Below are 22,547 nucleotides of genomic sequence, written 5' to 3'. Positions count from 1 at the left end.
GAGAGAGAGAGAGAGGTCTTGTGTACACTGGATCTAACATGCATTTTCACTGCCTCATGTTTTCATATTCTAAGCATATCATTGAATACTGTACATGGCATCACATCTCTGTCTTTAGGCTATATACATAAGCGGTGGGTGAATGAATTGCAGGGTAAAGGTACATCAAATAAAATTAAGTAAAGAAATAAATAAACATTTAAAATACAAATACATTTTTCCCATCTGAAGCCATACATTAATTTCAAGATTTTCAAACTGCAGGTTCTGCCTACTGTACAGTGTTCACACTATATACAAAACACTCCAAATGAATAAATTGTTGATTATTATTTGCACAGACACCAGTATTCATATTGATAATTATACATCTCAAATTGATGCCTATCAATCCATCATTCTTTATATAACACGTAATATGCGTGCGCATGACGTCATCGTTTTCACAAATTCGCATTTTTGTATGTTTACACGGAGACGTTAACGGCATCGTTTTCAAAAACGTGCACTTTGAAACCCGTTTTCAAAAGTCTGCATTTTCAGGCCCCAAAACGGCATTGTCTTGTAAACGAACAGCCAAAACGCATAAAACGTTTTCCGTATTTAGTTGAAAACGTTGTTGTGTAAACGGCCCCTAATTTTCTGAAAAACCTACTTTTTCAAACTCCCGGGGCATTCATTGGATCTTCACCAAATTTTGCACACATCAGCTTTAGACCATGCTGGCAAAAGATTATCAAAATAATTTTGATTGTTAAAAGTGTTTTGAAGATATAAGCCAAACAAATGCCTGGGCCTTGCTCATTTGAACTAATTGACCTATATGTGCAAAGCGCAAAGCACAAACTTAACGAAACTTTGTATAGTTTGATAAAAGAACCTTTTGAGGATATTTTGAAGTTTTGACTAATTTCACCTATAGGGGGCGCTGCAACTAAAACTATATTATAACTGTTATGACTATGTTTGACTGGTCTCCTTAAATTTCTTGGGATGTGCCAAGTGCAACAATGCCATATTTGTAATGGTTTGACCTATGGCCAGTTGCCATTTTGGATTTGTTGTGAAAACTTCTAGGATTTTATTCAATTTCATGCATTTCATGTCTCTTACAGTATGTATTTGGTGTTTTATGCACACCAGTAAGCAGTTTCATTTGAGTTAGCAATGTACAAAAATACAAAAGCTGTGTACCCAGTTGAGCTGATAATTTAGGTATTAAATTGTTTATTTGGTTGTGGTCTCAGTTCTATAAAAAGTTGAACATTAAAGGTTAAACACAAAATTACATAGTTTTATAAGTTAGAGGGCCACATGCATTTTTTATAGAAATACATATTTGTCTAAAAAAAGTGCTTAAGATAAATCCTTGTGGACTTACAAAGTTTTGAACTGCAAATTGTGTCTACACATTGGTTGCCAAAGGCTCATACATAGTGCATGCACAGTATCTATTCTTTCAAATTTGACTATTTTGGTTCCCAAATCTGCTTGGACCACGATAATTTCCGCTTGCGGCTATATTTAGGGGTCTAAGCACCGAAGGTGCAGGAACCCTATTGTATTTGTTCCGATTTTCTTATTATTAGGGGTCCAAGCACCGAAGGTGCAGGAACCCTATTCTATTTGTTCCGATTTTCGTATTATTTTTCTTATTAGGGGTCCAAGCACCGAAGGTGCAGGAAACCTATTGTATTCGTACTGATTTTCTGATTATTAGGGGTCCAAGCACCGAAGGTGCAGGAAACCTATTGTATTCTTACTGATTTTCTGATTATTAGGGGTCCAAGCACCGAAGGTGCAGGAACCCTATTGTATTCGTACTGATTTTCTTATTATTTTTCTTATTAGGGGTTCAAGCCCGAAAGGCTGAAACCCTATTGTATTTGTCAGGATTTTTATTAGGGGTCAAGGAACCCTATTGTATTTGTTCCGATTTTCTTATTAGGGGTCCAAGCACTGAAGGTGCAGGAACCCTATTGTATTTGTTCCGATATTCTTATTATTTTTAGGGGTTCAAGCGCTTAGTGCTGAAACCCTATTGTAATTGTTACGATTTTTAGGGGTTCAAGCACTTAGTGCTGAAACCCTATTGTAATTAAGATTTTTATTATTATTATTATTAGGGCTTCAAGCGCTTGGTGCTGAAACCGTATTTTAACTGTTAAGATTTTTAGGGGTTCAAGTGCTTAGCGCTGAAATCCTATTGTAATTGTTAAGATTGTTATTATTTTTGTTAGGGGTTCAAGCGCTTAGTGCTGAAACCCTATTGTAATTGTTATGATTTTTAGGGGTTCAAGCGCTTAGCGCTGAAACCCTATTGTAATTAAGATTTTTATTATTATTATTATTATTCCGCCATAAAACTGATCGGGCAGAGCAAACCGTAAGGCCTAGAGATTTGAAACTTGGTCAGATGGTAGTAGTATTGCTCGCTACTCAGAAACACGGGCCAAATCGGTCAATAGGAGGTGCTACAGCGATCAAAAACGCGAAACTACTCATAACTCCTAGACCATTTGTCTTAGACTCGAGTGCTTTATACCATTGGAATCATTGGCTCAAACCAAACAAAACGTATATCAAAATGTATATATAATAACGCCATCTTGGATTTTTCATAAAACGTACTTTTGCGAACTAGTCCTAGGTTTTTCATCCGATCGGGACCAAACCAGTGCCAAACGATTCTATGGAGTCTCGATATCAAAAGTTATAAAAAAGAGTTTGAACTTTCGACTTGAGCTAGCTACGGTATGCGAAAACATCGGAAGTAGGAGTGGCCAATTTTACGTAATTGGCAATAACTTTAGAAGGAAATGAGATATCTTCACCAAACTTGGCATTCTTATGTAAGAGGTCAATCTTTGCCGTGGTTTTGCCACATGGTGGTGCTATAATACCAAAAAAACATGAAATTGGCTGTAACTATGAAACCGTTAATCCTATTGACTTCAAAATTTGCATACATTGTCTTTGTCTCAGCTGCCATCATTGTCTATATGGACATGCACGTATGTTGGACAAACATGGCCGCCATTGGCCAATCAAATTTCAGCAGCTATTATACAAGGTCAACAATGACAGATCGGAACGAAATTGATGGACCTATTTGACTCTTGGTCTGAGAGGGTTGTGCAAAGTTTAAAAAAAATTGGCCACTAGGTGGTGCTATCACGATTTTTGTAGGTGTTAATGGTTGTATATAATGCAGTGTTGTGAAAAAACACAAGTAATATATATCACCTGATAGCTCTTTTCATTGTAAACAACTTTGCCTCAAGAAGCATTGGTGTCTGTCAAACCGTTTGGTAAATATTTCAGATAATGTTAAAAACCTACTTTTGCAAACCAGTCCTAGGTTTTTCGCCCGATCGGAACCAAATCAGTGTAGAAATATACTCTGGAGTCTGATTATCAATAATTATAAAAAAAAAGTTGAAATTGCGACTCACGGTCGCTAAGGAGTACCAAAACGTTAGAAAAGGGCGGGCTATTTTTACTAAAATGGCTATAACGCCCAAACGAAATGAGATATTTTCACCAAACTCGGTACACATGTGTATGAGCTCAATCTGAGGTCACAGTAAAAAAAAAACATTTGGCCACTTGGTGGCGCTATAACAGGAAAAAACATGAAAACAGCTCTAACTACGCAACCATTAGTCTGATTGAGTTGGCAATCGGCATGCAGTGTCTTTGCCCAAGGTGCCATGACTGTCTATGAGGACATTGGCGTATCTCAAAAAAACATGACCACCATCGGCCAATGAAATTTGAGCACCTATTAGACAATGTTAACAGAGGCCCTAGAGGTCTGTGAGAAATTTTAAAGAAATCGGACAATGGATGGCGCTAACAAGTTTTACGCCTCTGTAATCACGTGGTGTTTCACACATACACACAATGGCTGTGTCCCAATTCAAAGGCTGCATCCTTCAAAGGATTCGGACTTCAAAGGCCACGCCATCGAAGGCCGCGAAGGTTGGACTGAGCATTGTTAATTGTGACAGTCTAGCATACGGAGGACTGTTCTTGTCGCCTAACAACTGTGACAGCTGCCGAGTGACTAATGTTTGTACTGGACTTTTTTGATAGTTATATTAAACTGTCTGAAAACAAAACAGGGTTCACAAACTGTCTAAATATTTTCACCATGGTCCATTTCTGTATATAATAAAGAGTATAAACTATATATAATCGCATCTTAGTAAGATAAAAGTCAACATTTGAACCACTTTAAAGTTTTTTTTTTTTTTTTATATATTTGTATCATTAGATATTTGATTAAGTTGAAACCCAATACTTGTGTTTAAAAGTGTAATTCTGCGATTTCTCTCAAAAATATCCTGTCGTCACTGGCGCGCAATGAATTCTGGGGTAGGCAAGGCCACGAAGGATCCATCTGTTGTATCCTTCATTTCACGGGAAACTAAGGACGTATTTGTAGGCCGCATTTGAAGGAGCCTTCAAATTGGGACAGCCTTTGGGACAGTGCCGCAATCGGCCTTCGAATGTGACCTTTGAAGGATGTGACCTTTGAAGGATGCAGCTTCTGAATTGGGATGCAGCTATAATTCATATCATTTGTTAGATCTCCTCATACTGAACAACTTTGCCTCAAGAACCACTGCTGTCAATCAAATCGTTCATTAAATATTCATGATTATGTAAAAAACCTACCTAGTCCTAGGTTCTTCGCTCAACCTCAATAAAACCAATGCAGTACAATTCTCTGGACTCTCTAGGTCAATAATTATTTAAAAAAAAAAACATGTTGAACTTTACCCTTTGGGTAGCTATAATAGTGTCATTTAGAAAATGGGCATGGTCACGTGTACAAATAAGCCCATAATTCCTAAACAAAAACTCAGGACTTCACGAAATTAGGTGAGCTCAAGCTACATATGATTCTAAACAAGTATGCAGACTTTTACGGACATCGGACCATAGGTGGCGCTATGAGCTTTAAAAAGTATTTTGTAAGTAAATTGCCTGTATTGGCTGTAAATGGTCTATTCCATCTATGATCTAGGTGGGTACATGCTTGCTAAATAAAACATAATACCTTTTTTACGCATGTGCTTAAAGGCCTTAAACCGCTTGAACCCCGTTAATTGCTGCTCCCAGCTATATTTATTATTATTATTTTTCTGTCCTAAAAGTGTCTGGGCTTCAGAGACCATACATCGCAGAGACCCCAAATTTGGTGGGATGGTTCATATTTGCACCCACTACTCAGACAAGCAAACACATTTGTCGGACACTAGGTGACGCTACAATAAGGTCCTTCGTGTTTTCTATTTTAACTCTGGAACCGTATGGTCTAGAATCAGAAATCCTTGGGTCAAACTCTAAAAATAATGTTACTTGCAGTTTCATTTCCGCCTATGAAATTTTCCCGGCATTTCGAATTTTTTTGAAAAACCAAATTTTTTTTTAACTCCTCCGAGGCCGTATGTCCGATTCGTGCGAAATTGTGTATCTACTATGGATCCTCCTGACAAAAAATTATCAAAAGAATTTTGATTTGTCAAAGCGTTGCAAAGATATAAGCCAATGAATTCAGTTGTCGTCCATTTTTTACTAATTGACCTATATCTACCAAATGAGAAGGCCAAACATAACGAAACTTGATACACTTAGAGAACAGGACATTCTGAGGCTGCATGCAACAACTTATGCCACAACTTAAAAACCTTCCTAACTCCACAACCGTATGATAAATGAAGTTGAAAATTGGTATGCATCTTGTTTTTCGCAAATGCTAACATACAGGTGCATCTCAATAAATTAGAATGTCGTGGAAAAGTTCATTTATTTCAGTAATTCAACTCAAATTGTGAAACTTGTGTATTAAATTCAGTGCACACAGACTGAAGTAGTTTAAGTCTTTGGTTCTTTTAATTGTGATGATTTTGGCTCACATTTAACAAAAACCCACCAATTCACTATCTCAAAAAATTAGAATACATCATAAGACCAATAAAAAAAACATTTTTAGTGAATTGTTGGCCTTCTGGAAAGTATGTTCATTTACTGTATATGTACTCAATACTTGGTAGGGGCTCCTATTGCTTTAATTACTGCCTCAATTCGGCGTGGCATGGAGGTGATCAGTTTGTGGCACTGCTGAGGTGGTATGGAAGTACCCTGTTTCTTTGACAGTGGCCTTCAGCTCATCTGCATTTTTTGGTCTCTTGTTTCTCATTTTCCTCTTGACAATACCCTATAGATTCTCTATGGGGTTCAGGTCTGGTGAGTTTGCTGGCCAGTCAAGCACACCAACACCATGGTCATTTAACCAACTTTTGGTGCTTTTGGCAGTGTGGGCAGGTGCCAAATCCTGCTGGAAAATGAAATCAGCATCTTTAAAAAGCTGGTCAGCAGAAGGAAGCATGAAGTGCTCCAAAATTTCTTGGTAAACGAGTGCAGTGACTTTGGTTTTCAAAAAACACAATGGACCAACACCAGCAGATGACATTGCATCCCAAATCATCACAGACTGTGGAAACTTAACACTGGACTTCAAGCAACTTGGGCTATGAGCTTCTTCACCCTTCCTCCAGACTCTAGGACCTTGGTTTCCAAATGAAATACAAAACTTGCTCTCATCTGAAAAGAGGACTTTGGAACACTGGGCAACAGTCCAGTTGTTCTTCTCCTTAGCCCAGGTAAGACGCCTCTGACGTTGTCTGTGGTTCAGGAGTGGCTTAACAAGAGGAATACGACAACTGTAGCCAAATTCCTTGACATGTCTGTGTGTGGTGGCTCTTGATGCCTTGACCCCAGCCTCAGTCCATTCCTTGTGAAGTTCACCCAAATTCTTGAATCGATTTTGCTTGACAATCATAAGGCTGCGGTTCTCTCGGTTGGTTGTGCATCTTTTTCTTCCACACTTTTTCCTTCCACTCAACTTTCTGTTAACATGCTTGGATACAGCACTCTGTGAACAGCCAGCTTCTTTGGCAATGAATGTTTGTGGCTTACCCTCCTTGTGAAGGGTGTCAATGATTGTCTTCTGGACAACTGTCAGATCAGCAGTCTTCCCCATGATTGTGTAGCCTAGTGAACCAAACTGAGAGACCATTTTGAAGGCTCAGGAAACCTTTGCAGGTGTTTTGAGTTGATTAGCTGATTGGCATGTCACCATATTCTAATTTTTTGAGATAGTGAATTGGTGGGTTTTTGTTAAATGTGAGCCAAAATCATCACAATTAAAAGAACCAAAGACTTAAACTACTTCAGTCTGTGTGCATTGAATTTATTTAATACACGAGTTTCACAGTTTGAGTTGAATTACTGAAATAAATGAACTTTTCCACGACATTCTAATTTATTGAGATGCACCTGTATATTACAGTATCACTTGGACAAATAAAAAAACATGGCCACCAGCAGCCAGTCAAATTTCAGCAACTAATAACATCGAATGTGAATGGCCGACTGTTACAAAAATGGAGATATTCGTACATGGTGTCAAAACGAGGCTGTGTACCAAATTTTGTGAGGAACGGCCACAAGGTGGCACTATAATAAGCAAGTTTGCATTAAGAACTCCGCATCCGCACGGACTAAAATCAAAATTCTTGTTCCATCTGAATCCTTGTCAAGTCCTATGAAATGTATATCTCCGTTTTATTTACATCTCTAAATTTTTTCCGTCATTCTAATTTTCTTAAAAATCTACTTTTTCAAACTCCTCTTAGGGCGTTCATCGGATCTTCACCAAATTTTGTGCATATGTCAGCTCTAGACTGTGCTGGCAAAAAGTTATCAAAAGAATTTTGATTGGTAAAAGTGTTTTGAAGAGATAAGCCAATGAAATGTCTGGGCCTCGCTCATTTGGACTAATTTAACTATATCTGCAAAGCACAAAGCACAAGCTTAACGAAACGTCGTATACTTTGATAAAACAACCTTTTGAGAATGCATGCAAAGTTTTTGCTAATTTTACATATAAGGGGTGCTACAACTAAAAATCTGCATGCAGTTTCGACCAATTTCACGTATAGTGGGCGCTACAACTAAAACTGTGTTATGTCTGTTATGACTATTTTTAACTGGTCTCCTTACATTTCTTGGGATGTGCCAAGTGCAACAATACCATATTTGCAATGGTTTGCCCTATGGCCAGTTGCCATTTTGGATTTGGCATGAAAACTTCTATGATTTTATTTAATTTCATACATTTCATGTCTCTTACAGTATGTATTTGGTGTTTTATGCACACCAGTAAGCAGTTTCATTTGAGTTAGCAATTCACAAACACAAAAGCTGTATACCCTGATAATTTAGAAATGAAATTTATTTGGTTGTAGTCTCGGTTCTATAAAAAGTTGCACATTAGAGGTTAAACACAACAGTTCACAAAATTACATAGCTTTATAAGTTAGAGGGCCACATATGTTTTTTTATAGAAATACATATTTGTCTAAATAAAAGTGCTTAAGATAAATATTTGGTTCCCGCCATGAATATAGCCATAGAAGCTGGCATGGCGTAAAAAATCAAAGAAAGAAACAAACAAAGATAAATATTTGTGGACTTACAAAATTTTGAACTGGAAATTGTGTCTACACATTGGTTACCAAAGGCTCATACACAGTGTATGCACAGCATGCACAGTATCTATTCTTTCAAATTTGACTGTTATGGTTTCCAAACCTGCTTGGACCCCAATAATTGCCGCTTGCGGCTATATTTCTTTTTTTTCTGCCCTAATTGTGTCTGGGCATCAGAGACCGCAAGTCGTGGAGACACCAAAATTGGCAGGATGGTCCCAAATCCCCCTCACTACTCAGACGCTTAAACGCACACCCAACTGACCCTAGGTGGTGATATAATAAACACTTTTGCGTTTTGGCTCATAACCGTAAGGATTAGAATCGAAATTCTTTTTTCCTTGAGTCAAGCCCTACAAATGTATATATCCGTCTGTAATTTTTTTTCCGGCATTTAGAATTTTTTGAAAAACCTACTTTTTCGAACTCCTAGACTGTTAGTCTGATCGGTGTGCAATTTGGTATACATCATCTACAGACCCTCCTGACAAAAAGTTAACAAAAGAATTTCGATACGTGAAATCGTTCCGAAGATATTAACGATACAATTCAAATAAAATAAAATCACTTTTATTGTCACACAACCATATACACAAGTGCAATAGTGTGTGAAATTCTTGGGTGCAGTTCCGAGCAACATAGTAGTTGTGACAGTGATGAGACATATACCAATTTACAATAAACATCAGATTTACACAACACAATTTAAAATCTAATATACACATAATTACACACAACACAATATACAAATAATAATATACAATGTACAGTATACAGTACACACAATATAGATTACACATTATACAATAAAAATAGTATATGTAGTATATATAAAATATACAGTAGGTTGTATTGTACTGTATTGACATTCAGGCTGTCGGTTGATAGTAAGTTGCCAGTGCGTTGTTAAGAGAGGATATAATTTATGACAGTCCGGTGTGATATATTAAGAGTAATAAAGTGCAGTGCTGATGTATTTGATCGTGAGAGATCAAGAGTTCAAAAGTCTGATTGCTTGGGGGAAGAAGCTGTCATGTAGTCGACTGGTGCGGGTCCTGATGCTGCGATACTGCCTGCCTGATGGTAGCAGTGAGAACAGCCCATGGCTCGGGTGGCTGGAGTCTCTGATGATCCTCCGAGCTAATTTCACACACCACCTGGTATATATGTCCTGGAGGGAGGGAAGCTCACCTCCGATGATGTGTCTGGCAGTTCCCACCACCCTTTGCAGGGCTTTGTGGTTGTGGGCAGTGCTATTGCCGTACCAGGCGGAGATGCAGCCAGTCAGGATGCTCTCTACAGTGCAGGTGTAGAACCGTGTGAGGATGTGGCGGTTCATTCCAAACTTCCTCGGCCGTCTCAGGAAGAAGAGGCGCTGATGAGCCTTCTTCACAACGGCCTCAGTGTGGACCGACCATGCGAGTTCCTCAGTGATGTGGACACCCAGGAACTTGAAGCTGCTGACTCTCTCCACTGGTGCTCCATTGATGGTGATGGGACTGTGTTCTCTGTCTTTTCTTCTGAAGTCCACCACAAGCTCCTTTGTCTTACTGACGTTGAGGGAGAGGTTGTGCTCCTGACACCAGTGTGTCAGAGTGTGCACCTCCTCTCTGTAGGCTGTTTCATCATTGTCAGTGATCAGACCTACCACCGTCGTATCATCGGCAAACATAATGATGGCATTGGAGCTGTGTGTTGCCACACAGTCATGTGTATACAGAGAATACAGGAGTGAGCTGAGAACACAGCCCTGCGGGGCTCCAGTGTTGAGGGTCAGTGATGAGGAGATGTAGCTGCCCATTCTAACCACCTGGTGTCTGCTTGAGAGGAAGTCCAGGATCCAACTGCACAGTGAGCTGTTTAAGCCCAGAGCCCGGAGTTTCACATAAAGCTTGGAGGGCACTATGGTGTTGAATGCTGAGCTGTAGTCTACAAACAACATTCTCTCATAAGTGTTCTTTTTTCAATGTGGGAGAGGGCAGTGTGTATTGTGGATGCAATGGCATCATCAGTGGAGTGGTTGTTGCGGTAAGAAAACTGCAATGGGTCCAGTGATGGAGGCAGCACAGAGCAGATGTAATCTCTGATTAGTCTCTCAAAGCATTTGCTGATGATGGGGGTCAGAGCAACAGGACGCCAGTCATTTAAGCAAGTGATTTTGGATTGCTTTGGAACAGGCACAATGGTGGACGTTTTAAAGCATGTGGGGACCACAGACAAGGAGAGGGAAAGGTTGAAAATGTCCGTAAAAACACCACCCGGTTGGTTCGCACACGCTCTGATGACATGGCCCGGAATGCCGCCTGGACCCGCGACTTTGCGGATATTCACCCGTCGGAAGGATCGGATTACATCCACTACAGAGATGGAGAGTGAACTAACCTCTGTAGCTTCGGCCGCGAGAGCTCTCTCCGCGAGGGCGGTGTTATTTCCCTTGAAACGAACATAAAAATATTTAGCTCATCCGGGAATTCCCTTTAAAGTCCGTGATGATGTTAATTCCCTGCCACATGCTTCTGGAGTTGGTGGTGTTGAACTGTCCTTCAATCTTGTTCCTGTACTGACATTTTGCTGTTCTGATAGTTTTTCGGAGGGCATAACTGGCTTGTTTATGCTCCTCCGCGTTCCCGGAATTAAAAGCGGAGGTCCGCACATCAAGTGCCGCGCGAACATTGCTATTAATCCAAGGTTTCTGGTTCGGGTAGATCCATATTGTTTTGGTCAGAACAACGTCCTCTACACACTTTCTGATGAAACAAGTTACGCTATCAGTGTAAAGCTCGATGTCGTCATCAGAGGCGGACCGGAACATCTCCCAGTCCACGTGATCAAAACAGTCTTGTAGCATAGAGTCTGATTGGTCCGACCAGCACTGGATCGTTCTGATGGTGGGATGGTCCAAAACCCGGTCCCCTCGTGTGTTAAAACTAATGTGTTGGTGGTATTTTGGTGCGACTGGTTTGAGATTGGCTTTGTTAAAGTCCCCGGTCACAATGAACGCGGCCTCAGGGTGCGCGGTTTCCTGCTTGCTTATAATTCTGTACAGTTCCTAGAGTGCCCGGTCTGTGTCGGCTTGTGGCGGGATGTACACAGCAGTGATAATGACCGCTGTGAATTCCCTCGGTAGCCAGAATGGTCGATACAGAAGCATGAGAAATTCCAGATCAGGAGAGCAGAAAGACTTGATAGAACGGTACGTTCCTCTGATCACACCAGGATTTGTTGATCATAAAACATACACCACAACATCTGCTTTTACCTGAGAGGTCTTTCGCTCTGTCCAGTCGGTGCGCGGAGAAACCCATGGGTTCAATGGCTAAGTCTGGAATCTCCGCAGACATCCAAGTTTCTGTAAGGCAGATAATGCAGCAGTCCCTCGTCTCTCGTTGGAAAGAGATCCGTGCTCTCAGCTCGCAGAGCTTGTTATCCAGAGACTGAACATTTGCCAGTAGAATACTGGGTAGCGGGGTCAATTTGCGCAACGTCTTACTCTGATGAGAACGCCGGCTCTGTTTCCCCTTTTCCTTTTGCGTTTCCATGGCCGGGCTGCCCAGACAAAGGGCTCCTGCGTGTTTGTAAACAGCGGGTCGGCATCGAGGAATTTGAAGTCCGGTTTATTATATCTGTCGTAGACAATAAGGCAGACAACATCAAAGACAAAAAAACATAAGAATTGTAAACAAAACAAACAAAAAACTACAATGCTGTGTCGGAGCTCGCAACACAGCAGCCATACTCGGCGCCATCTTGAGTCTACCTATTCCTTCGGTTTAATGCAATCTGAGTAATTAATCAATATCTGCTCATTGCAAACTCAGTGTAACCAAACTTGGTGCATATAGTCAACAGGACGTTTAGAAGACGTCAGCAAAGTTTCGTACAATTCCACCCCTAGGGGGCGCTACAATTATAAACTGTCATAACTTTATAGCCGTTTGAGCGACAAAGTTCAAATTAAATATGCTTTTTCTTTGGTTCAAATGCTAACATATTCTTAAATCAATTTGACAAATTAACAAAAATGGCCACCACCGGCCAATAAAATTTCAGCACCTTATAACTCGGATTGGGAATGGACGAGGGTTATGGAAATTACTATACACAAGCAGGGTGTCAATTTGAAGCCAAATAAAATTTTGTGACAATCAGCCACACGGTGGTGTATAATTAGCTAATTTGTGTTTTTGCTCATAACTCCGGAAACGTATAGGGTACAATACAAATTTGTAGCTTCTTTGAATCCACCAGTGCCCCACATTGATATGGTCACATGGATTTTCATTCCTGCATGAAAAAGTATTTTTTCTACTTTTTCGAACTCATCCTAGGCCGTTTTCCCGAGTCGCACGAAACTTAGCGTACATAATCTACAGACCCTCCTGACAAAATTTACCAAAAGAATTTTGATATTTCAAATCATTCTGAAGATGATATCAATATGTTTTGGACTGTGGCCCATAATAACATAATTGACCTTGTATCTTGTGAGCACAATTGTCAAACTTAGCAAAACTAAAAAAAATTTTTTTTAAAAAACATGGAAAAGGAACATTCTGAGGCCACCTGCAAAATTACATAAATTTGGCTAGAACTATAACAAGAAATAGCTATTTATAAAACTGCAATTTTTAAGTATTAGAAATATGGTGATAACAGTCTGTTTTACTGTTTGTCCACCAGAGGGAGCCACACGACAAGAAATGTCTTGTTTTTGCTTGCAATATTTTAAGCAACACATTAATCCTGCAGTGACACAGAAATGTAATGATTGATTGGTGAGCGTGATCAGCGTTTCTATGGAGACGCTGAAAGCGCAGCTCGTTGATTATCAGCTTACCTGTCCTTATTTTCTCTTCCTATATAACTCTCGTTTCTGTTGTTTGTCGCCAGTTCGTTGTGGGAGTTACACTCACCTCTCAACTGCTTGCCTCAGTTGGTGCGTTTGTGTGTTTGCTGTCAAGTGGGGATATTTTTGACCATCAGCGTAAAGAAGCAACAGCGGTGAATGGAGAAACATCCATCAATAAAAGCATCCAAATGTTGATTTTGATGCATGACATGTGCCAGGAAAAGTGTGTACAGGTTTGAAGGCAGCAGAAATGTTGCCAGATTCGACTTTCACGGACTTTTAATATATTTTATTCACAATTAATCTCTGTACGCCGGCGAGTCTGACGTGTGATCGGCGAGCACACACACACACACACAGCAGAATATCACCGAAAACATCTCTCATTCAGGAGTTACAAATGTTTGTGTTGTTTTCTGGTCTGATTCGGTCACAATATTACAAAACGTCTGTGATGGTCCCGCCTGTATGAAAGATCTGCTTTTAGCTCATAAAGAGAACACGAAATGCAACCGGGCAAACACACGTATGCAAATATACATGGAGTTTAATTAGGGCCCGAGCACCGATGGTGCGAGGACCCTATTGTTCTTCTAAGCATTTATTATTATTTTTTTTGTTTTCCCAAATGAATCGCATTTTTGAGGGCCTAAACATACTCGAAAACTCATGAAGCTTTGCACATGCATCAGAAGTGGTGAAAATGTACATCTGATATGGGTTTCAGAATTAAGTGTGGCAAAGTGGCTCGATAGCGCCACCTACAAACTTTCGACGATGTGCGCTTTACGCTACGTTTCACCTACACGTACGAAAATCGGTACACATGTAACATGCCAATACCTACAAAAACCCATGCCCTAAACTCAACAGGAAGTCAGCCATTTTGATTTTTCTCTTCAATTTTTGCTCAGTTTTTTTTTTTATTTCCAGGCCTCGTACTTTAACGAACTCCTCCTATAGATTTCATCAGATCTACTTCATGTTTGGTTATTCTAATCTAAAGGCCTTGGTGATGCTAAATTGTGAAGCTTTTGAGTTTTCACTGCACGCCGTAACGGTCTGACAAAGTTCGATGTTTCACCATGAAACAGGAAGTTGTTATAACTCATACATACAATGTCCAATTTGCCCCAGACTTCACATGTTTGATAATAGTCCTGGCCTGAATACATCTACGTGCCAATATTCAGTTGTAGTCATAGCGCCACCTACTGGCAACAGCCAATTCCATCTCTTGTACTATAACAAATTCCTCCCAGAGATTTAATCAGATCAACATTATATTTAGTCAGTCTTAATATAAAGGCCTTGGTGATGTTAAATTGCGAAGCTTTTGAGTTTTCGTTGAAGGGCGTGTCCGTGGCGGCCTGACAAATTTCGATATGAAACAAGTCACATTTTTGAGGCCTAAACATGCTCGAAAACTCTTAACTTTGCACACATCTCAGAAGTGGGGAAAATGTACATCCGATACTGGTTTTAGAATTAATTGTGGTAAAATGGCTCAATAGCGCCACCTACAAAATTTCAACGAAGCAGCCCTCACGCCACGTTTCACCTACACATAAGAAAATCGGTAGGCATATGTGACATCAACATGTACAAAAAAGTCTCTAAGAACCATATCCTAAACCCAACAGGAAGTCAGCCATTGTGATTTTTCTCTTCAATTTTTGCTCAGTTTTTGCCATTTCCAGGCCTTGAACTCCTCCTAGAGATTAAATCAGATCAACATCATATTTGGTCAGTCTAATCTAAAGGCCTTGGCGATGCTAAATTGCGAAGCTTTTGAGTTTTTTTTGAACGGCATGTCCGTGGCGGCCTGACAAATGTCGATGTTTCGCCATGAAACAGGAAGTTGTTATAACTCAAACACAAAATGTCCAATTTGCACCAAACTTTACATGTTTTATAAGAGTCCCGGCCTGAATACACCTACATGCCAGTATTCAGTTATAGTCATAGCACCACCTACTGGCAACAGGAAATGATATGTTTTACACTGTGATACACTTAACATAAGTGCTAAAAAAAAATACCCAAAAAAATTGGAGTGACATTCCCCTGGCACAGCAGCCCCAACGTGCACCAGGGTGCGAGGGCCCATTCATTGCTGCTTGCAGCTTTAATTACTATTGTGTTTTATTTATGTTGTCATGCATATGTTGTCTCTTTTGTAGCATGGTTAATTTAAAAAAATAATCCAGTATTTTCCATATTAACTTGCTGTGTAAATATTTTTACATTGTAGTCTGGTGGCATGAATAAATTCTGTGCTTCAAAATCTTATGTGTTGTTTAATGACCAACGTTTGTATACTGTATAGCCTTTAATTAAATATATACTGTATAGTGATGTTATAGTGCTTTTTATGCAATGTGTTACAATCTTCACACATCTTACACGGTCGTGGTATTATAAATTTAAATGTTTAATCGCTGCTCTTCTCTTTCATCACTGGTTGACTTTGAGTTTGGCTCTGGTATGTAAACAGCAGTATCATTTTATTAAGCTTTATAAATAGAAATAAAAGTTTTGCCGACTTATGTCGCATCCCACAGCACACAGAAGGTATGTGGAGTTTGGTCCTATACTGTGCTATATATGGCAGCGATGTCATATGATATCACATGAAACAGGTAAATAGAACTGACCTCTTGGCTCAATTCAAAGGCTGTATATTTCAAAGCTGGATATTTTTATTGTTGCTGGAAATTGAGTAGATGGTATATTTGAACATTTAGAATGTATTTTTTTTTTTTTTATTATTATTATTTGTGATATATTGATTATTTAAACCACAAGCTGTCTTGTGAAACATCATATCCTCATTTGTAGAGAAGTCTGAAATAATTTTGTGTGCTCAAAGTCTAGTGTGAACACCCCTTCAAACGGCTAGGGAATGCTGTATAATACCCGTTTCACACATGATCCATTTGCAGTACATATTTTTTTCAGTGCCTGTGTTAACAGGTTAGAGCATTCAGACCACACGCGGATACAGCATGACAGTGTGTTGCAGGAGCGGTGCTGAAGCAGCAGTGCAGCGATAGTTTCTGCACGAGTCTATTTTTGCTGTGCAGCAGTGCGCTGAATTAAAGTGATGGCGCATTTAGCAATTTCACCATAAATGCATATAATTAAAGTCTACTGTGTTTCAGTCACCATATGATTTTCAGCCCTGGGTAAAGCAAAGAAAACCAAAACACACTATTACCAGGAGTTGCAAAAATAACAAATGCGATCAGAAGTATATGTAAAGATATTTTTCATGTGAAATAAACTACACAGCATGTTATATTGTGTGGGGGGGACACTCGCATCTCAGCAGAAAGCTGCAATCATGTGACAGGCTGGTGGTGAGAACTACACTTTACCTCACATTTGGAAATACAAGACATAATTGATGACACTCATCTCATCGTGGAGATGGAAAAACAAAGTTCTCTATGACCCGTAGGATTTTTTGTATAAAGATTTACATGCAAAAGGAAAGGCATAGTTTCCTCAGCTGTTTGTGTGGATGGTAAGTTTTAATTTAAAATGTTTGTGATACTACCTTTTCACTTAAGAGAAGTACATGTTTAAATGTTTAAAATCAAAATAATGGCGAACTACTTACCCATTGTTGTATTTGTGGTATACAGAAGCCACTGATCAGTTGCGAACCGCAAACGCGTCTTATGTGAAAGCACAAACAGTGCATGATGCTTCCGCACTGCGTACCGCCATACGTACCGCATACGTTCTGCAAACGGATCACATGTGAAAAGGGCATAATCGTACAGTGTACACGTCACAATAGTAGTTCCAATCTGATGCTTGATACATATAAACACTCACATTAATCCGATCACTTTATGTAGCGTTCATGTTAACCATACGTTCGGAATCAACGATCGGAATGATATAATTCCGATTAAAATAGTGTCCATGTAAATGCAGTTGTTGTAGATCACCCATCCTTGACCTAACCATTAGCTTAACTCTTCTCCACAATGGTAACTTTAATGGAACATTAAACACTAACAAGTCTCCTACTTCTTTCATTTTGTGTAGAAATACATTAAAATGTCCTCTCTTTACAGAAGTGTGAGTGAAAACGTTCAAATTAAATGTGCATCTTCTTTGGTTCAAATGTTAACATATTCTTAAAAAATCGATTTGACAAATTAACAAAAATGTATTGGGAACCGAGGGTTATGAAAATTACTATATGCAAGCTCGAAGCCGCATAACAAATTTTGTGACAATCGGCCACACGGTGGCGGTATAATTAGCTAATTCGCATTTTTGCTCATATCCGGAGGTTACCAGAGCTGGCCAGATCCAGCTCCGTTCCTGCTTTGTGTCAGACTCCATATCGGATACATCGGCTACTTCATATGCCACTGCCTGAACCTTGGATTTAGGATGGACCCCACCGAACCTCACCAAAATATCCTGCCGGCTGAACAGCGATGCACTTCATTGATCTTTGCCTGCATCACCTTTGTCTATTGATGGACAACACTTGATGGAATACATAGACTATCAATTAATTGCCAACAAAAGTCTTTATCAGCCAACTAACAAAGGACAGTGCATCTACTTTATGTGAACATCTGCAGCTAATCCAGGATGGACTTCAAAGACATTAGTCATTAATCTTACAGTTAATACAAAATCTTTATTTAAACACTGGCCCTTAACACTTACTTAGTTTACAAATTTCAAACCATGACTTGCACTGCACACAAATAACTAATATTGGCATTCTATTCATGCTGTTTAGCCAGAGGGGCACTGGCCGCCACAGTGAGCCTGGTTTCTCCCAAGGTTATTTTTCTCCATTAACCAACATCATATGGAGTTTTGTGTTCCTTGCCACAGTCACCTTTGGCTTGATCACTGGGGTTCTAAATACAGTTATTATTTAATTTATATTTACTCTCAATTTACAGTCATATTTAATCAAACTACACAATGATGACTCTATAGATATTACAGTTTCATTTTCTGCTAAAACATGATTTTCTGTAAAGCTGCTTTGAAACAACGTGTTGTGAAAAGCGCTATACAAATAGAAATGAGGACTGAATTATCAGCCCACTTCTCGACAATGCTGTTAAGAATGTCGGGCTCGTTTAATATGATTTTTAAACTAGTTTAATCACAGACAGGCTGTCACGATTATGAAATTTTGCTGACGATTAATTGTCAAAACAAATAATTGCGATTATGAAGATTAATAGTCTCTTTTAGGGCTTTCATTATAAATAGTCATTTATTAAGGTGCATGTGTGCTTCATAATAGGGATGTGCGAGACTTGTAGACTAAACGGTTCTGATGCTGCTAGTCGACACTGGAATTACTAGTCGGTTAATATTTCCCCCGTTAAACTGATCATCATTTTTACACATTTACGCTTGGCTTTATATTTTTGCAGAGGCTGCGCTTAAATTACTGTCATATTAATGTTACATATTTTAAATAGAATTAATAATACAAATATTATTTGAAAAAGAGGATATCTGGAGCAGATACAGAGTTTAATTTCACCTCAGGCTGCGCGAGCTTCTTCCCTCTCTCACTCGCAGCACACGCAGGAAAATGTCCTCTTGCTAGACAAGCAAATTCAGCAAAGTACTAATGAAATCACTTCGGTGGTGCGGGAATTGGCTTTCCAAACGTTTGAAAGTCCCTATGGATGTTTTCACATTTGAGTCTTTAAATCTGTGCATGCTTGTACGTTATTTTTCCACTGAGCAGGCTTTTTCAAGCGCAGGATAGCCGCCTCAGTTGAGTCAAGTCCTGTCTTTTACTGGACCATGTCGACGTGTTAATTTTGCTCATCAAAAAATTATGCTTTTGAGTAAGTAGCCTAGAAAATGACTGTTTTAGGCTAGGTATGCCATTTTTGTAAATCTGCTGATTAAGGCTATTTTCAACGAGGTGCCGACTGCTTAACATGTTAAACTATCTTTTATTCTGTGTGCACGTCATGTTTAGAATACATTAGGTTTATTGTAGGCTACATCGCAGGCCTAACTGTTATTGGTTAACGTTCTTTACCGAACAGCTGTCATATTAGATCAAGGGCTAATGCACGACTGCAGTCGTGAAATACGCGCAACTTTTCAGCGCATTTTTTTCTCTCTTGTTGATTTGGCTTAGTCTACCTGTTAATTGTTTTAATATGTTAAGTAACTTTTACTTGGTGAATTCCGTTTAGAACAGGCTGGGTTACTCCATTGATCCTGTACTATTCATTCAATTGTTTTCAATAAATATGCCTGTTAAATATTCGCAAACGTTGATTCAGTGAATGCGTGTCATGTTCTATATTTAAAGTACAATGATCATACTTCAAGGCGAGCACGTCGCAGATAAATGTCCCGTTTCAGCGGAATTTAGCTTCGGATTTGGAATAGATTAAGTATTTTTAATGGATCGCATAAATACCTTTATTATTATTATTATTATTATTATTATTGTTGTTGTTGTTGTTGTTTTCTGAAGGTTGGTTTCTTTTTAGACTAGTCGGCTTAAAAATTTCCGTTTAAACGTCAGTGAAATTAGCCGTTCAGCACATCCGTACTTCATACACTTTAAGAAGTTAATTTTACATATTTAATTTCAAATATATGAATCAAATAATAAAATATGGATATATATTTTCCTGTTAAGGCTTTAAAATGTTACGAATGACATGAAAAATAATGTTTTAAATATCAAAATCTTTTTTTAACAACTTTAGTTTTGGTCAATTTTATATTTACACTGTTGTTTTTGGAACTCATATATATTATATGAGATTTTTTTATAAACCAAATTATTTATATTAATTATATTTGGGTAATATTATATTTAATCATATTACATTATATTTTATTATGCAATAGTAAGATAGTTCTTTCCTTATTTTGCCACTTTTACGTGTTATTTTAATGATCTTTGACTAAACCCACAAGCCCTTATTAAGATTATAATGAAGCAAAACCTTTGAGATTTAGTTTTATCATTTTATCACTCCACAGAAATCGAGTAGGGGAAGATTTATTTTGAAGTGACAAGGTCAAGTTAGACCCTTGGGGTAAGATTCCCCTCCCCCCTCCCTCAAAATTTGGGCAGAAGGTTGTTTCTGGTGTCATAATTATTTAATTTAATAATTATTATAACATATGGGGTTATTTTCAAATTCTTCCATGCATTAGAATTACATTTCAAACATCTCTATTCCTTATAACCTTATAGGCTAATCGAGTGGAATTTAATCTACAGTATATTCATAGTATTGCTATTATGACATGCCTTCTATTAAAAATATGGGGGTCTATATGTGTATATTCATAGGCCTGCACAGTATATAATTCATAGAATAAGTTTACCTTTCAGATTAATCTCTTTGACTGGGATTCTGTTATTTGATTTGCCTGTCATTATTCAATTATTCTTTAACTAAATTGTCAAAATAAACAATTCCATAAAATATTTGATTTTATATTTTACCCCATCTTCCCCAAGCATGTGTCTCCTCTTCTGTGTCACTGTGTGTCATTAACACTGCGTGTATGAACCAGCTATGACCAGAAACATTTGCCATTACATGGTTGTTTAAATTGAACGCAGAGCGTTTTGCGTTCACAATCAAAGTTTATATTTGTCCGTTTTTATTTTCGCGGGAGTCAGTGGCGTATCCAGGACATTTTTACTGGGGTGGCCAAGATGGGGCACAGACCTAATGTGGGGTGGCGAGACCGGGAGAACCTTTATGAATGGCATATGATCAAAATGTGTAAATATCGCATTGCTTTGCTTCAACATCTACACATGTAGAATAAATGAATTCTTAAACTCATGTTAGCATTCACTGAATTGTTTGTATTCAATATCAGACTGTTGTTTTGACATTTGACAGTTTTCTATTCCTGTTCTATTTCAACCTATTACAGTTTCTGGGAATCTTTGGTTATTTTAACATAACATCCATTTTTAAATCAGTAATTGTTTAGGAAAAGTCAGTTACACATTTTTAAGAGCTATTCTCATTGTAGAGAATTAATCTGCGTATAACATCAGGTATAGTGTATAATCATAAAAAGATACAAGTACAGGTGATAACTGATTGAGGCGCAATTCAATCAATCATTCAATCAATTATTCATTCATTTATTAGCTATAACTGCACTGTCCAGCAGAAATATTGTTAAATTGGGTACGAGAGCTTATAGGTGTCTGTCTGGAAACCCCAAAATTAAAGATTGAGCTCTGAATACAGTAAAAAAACAAAACTCTATTTACAGTGTCTACTCAGGTTTATATTCCACATGTTCTGATAGCTTCAATTACTTTGAATATTACCAAATAAAATAGTTAGTCAAATCATTTGTGGCATTTAAGTGCAATTTGCCCTGCCTCTGCATATTTAAAATGTCAAATAAGGTATAAAAACTTAGAAGATTTTATTGGTCTGACTGACCAATAATACACATAAGAGCTCATAAGTAACTCATGTAAAGATTTAAAGTACAGTCACAGCACAAACCCTTCCATTTCACACACAGGTTAGCCATATATATAACTTCAGCTATTGAACATATACATCTGTAAAACGCTTTACACACCTCTGTCATTAAATCAGAAAACATGGCATTTCATATTTCATGTCAATATAAAGATAACATGCTTAATGTGGTGTAGGGTCTAGCTTACTCTTTAACCTAGCTACTGTAACAATGAAAAAATGTTTTCACATTCACATGGAAATTCGGGATAAATTAAACGTTAGATTAGATGAACATACCTCTCAAATAACAGCTTTCTTTTTGACCACAAATCGACGTCGTCATCTCATTGGAAGTTGGAGGTAGACGCTAGCTCGTGTCAGCTTCGTGCTTCTGACTGACCATTATAGACCTGGCGCCCGCTGCCCGCGACCTGAGGCACCTGCCTGGCCACCCGCGGCCTGCCCCTCCCCCCACTGATCAAAGATCAGCTCACACAGCTTCAGTCCCACCACTACTATAATGGTCAGAAATATAAAACTGAGCCTGGGTCAGTGTGGCTCTAAATCAACAAATGACCTGAGACGTCATCTTTGATTGACAGGTGTTTCTATTGGTTCTTCGTTCTTGTGTTGATGAACATG

General features: G+C 38.5%; 2 protein-coding genes across 3 annotated transcripts in view; one reads left to right on the top strand and one right to left on the bottom strand.

Moving 5' to 3' along the window:
- The window catches only part of LOC127449037 (uncharacterized), a 254,002-nt gene that overhangs the window by 30,583 nt on the left and 200,872 nt on the right, over positions 1-22,547 (bottom strand). The window lies entirely within an intron of this gene.
- Positions 1-22,547, top strand: part of LOC127448999 (centrosomal protein of 95 kDa-like) — a 95,511-nt gene that overhangs the window by 43,554 nt on the left and 29,410 nt on the right. The gene's annotated exons all lie outside the window — the stretch shown is intronic.

Source organism: Myxocyprinus asiaticus, chromosome 12 (assembly GCF_019703515.2).
Source record: "Myxocyprinus asiaticus isolate MX2 ecotype Aquarium Trade chromosome 12, UBuf_Myxa_2, whole genome shotgun sequence".
In the NCBI taxonomy this organism is placed as follows: Eukaryota; Metazoa; Chordata; class Actinopteri; order Cypriniformes; family Catostomidae; genus Myxocyprinus; species Myxocyprinus asiaticus.
This window is presented reverse-complemented; position numbering and strand designations above follow the sequence as displayed.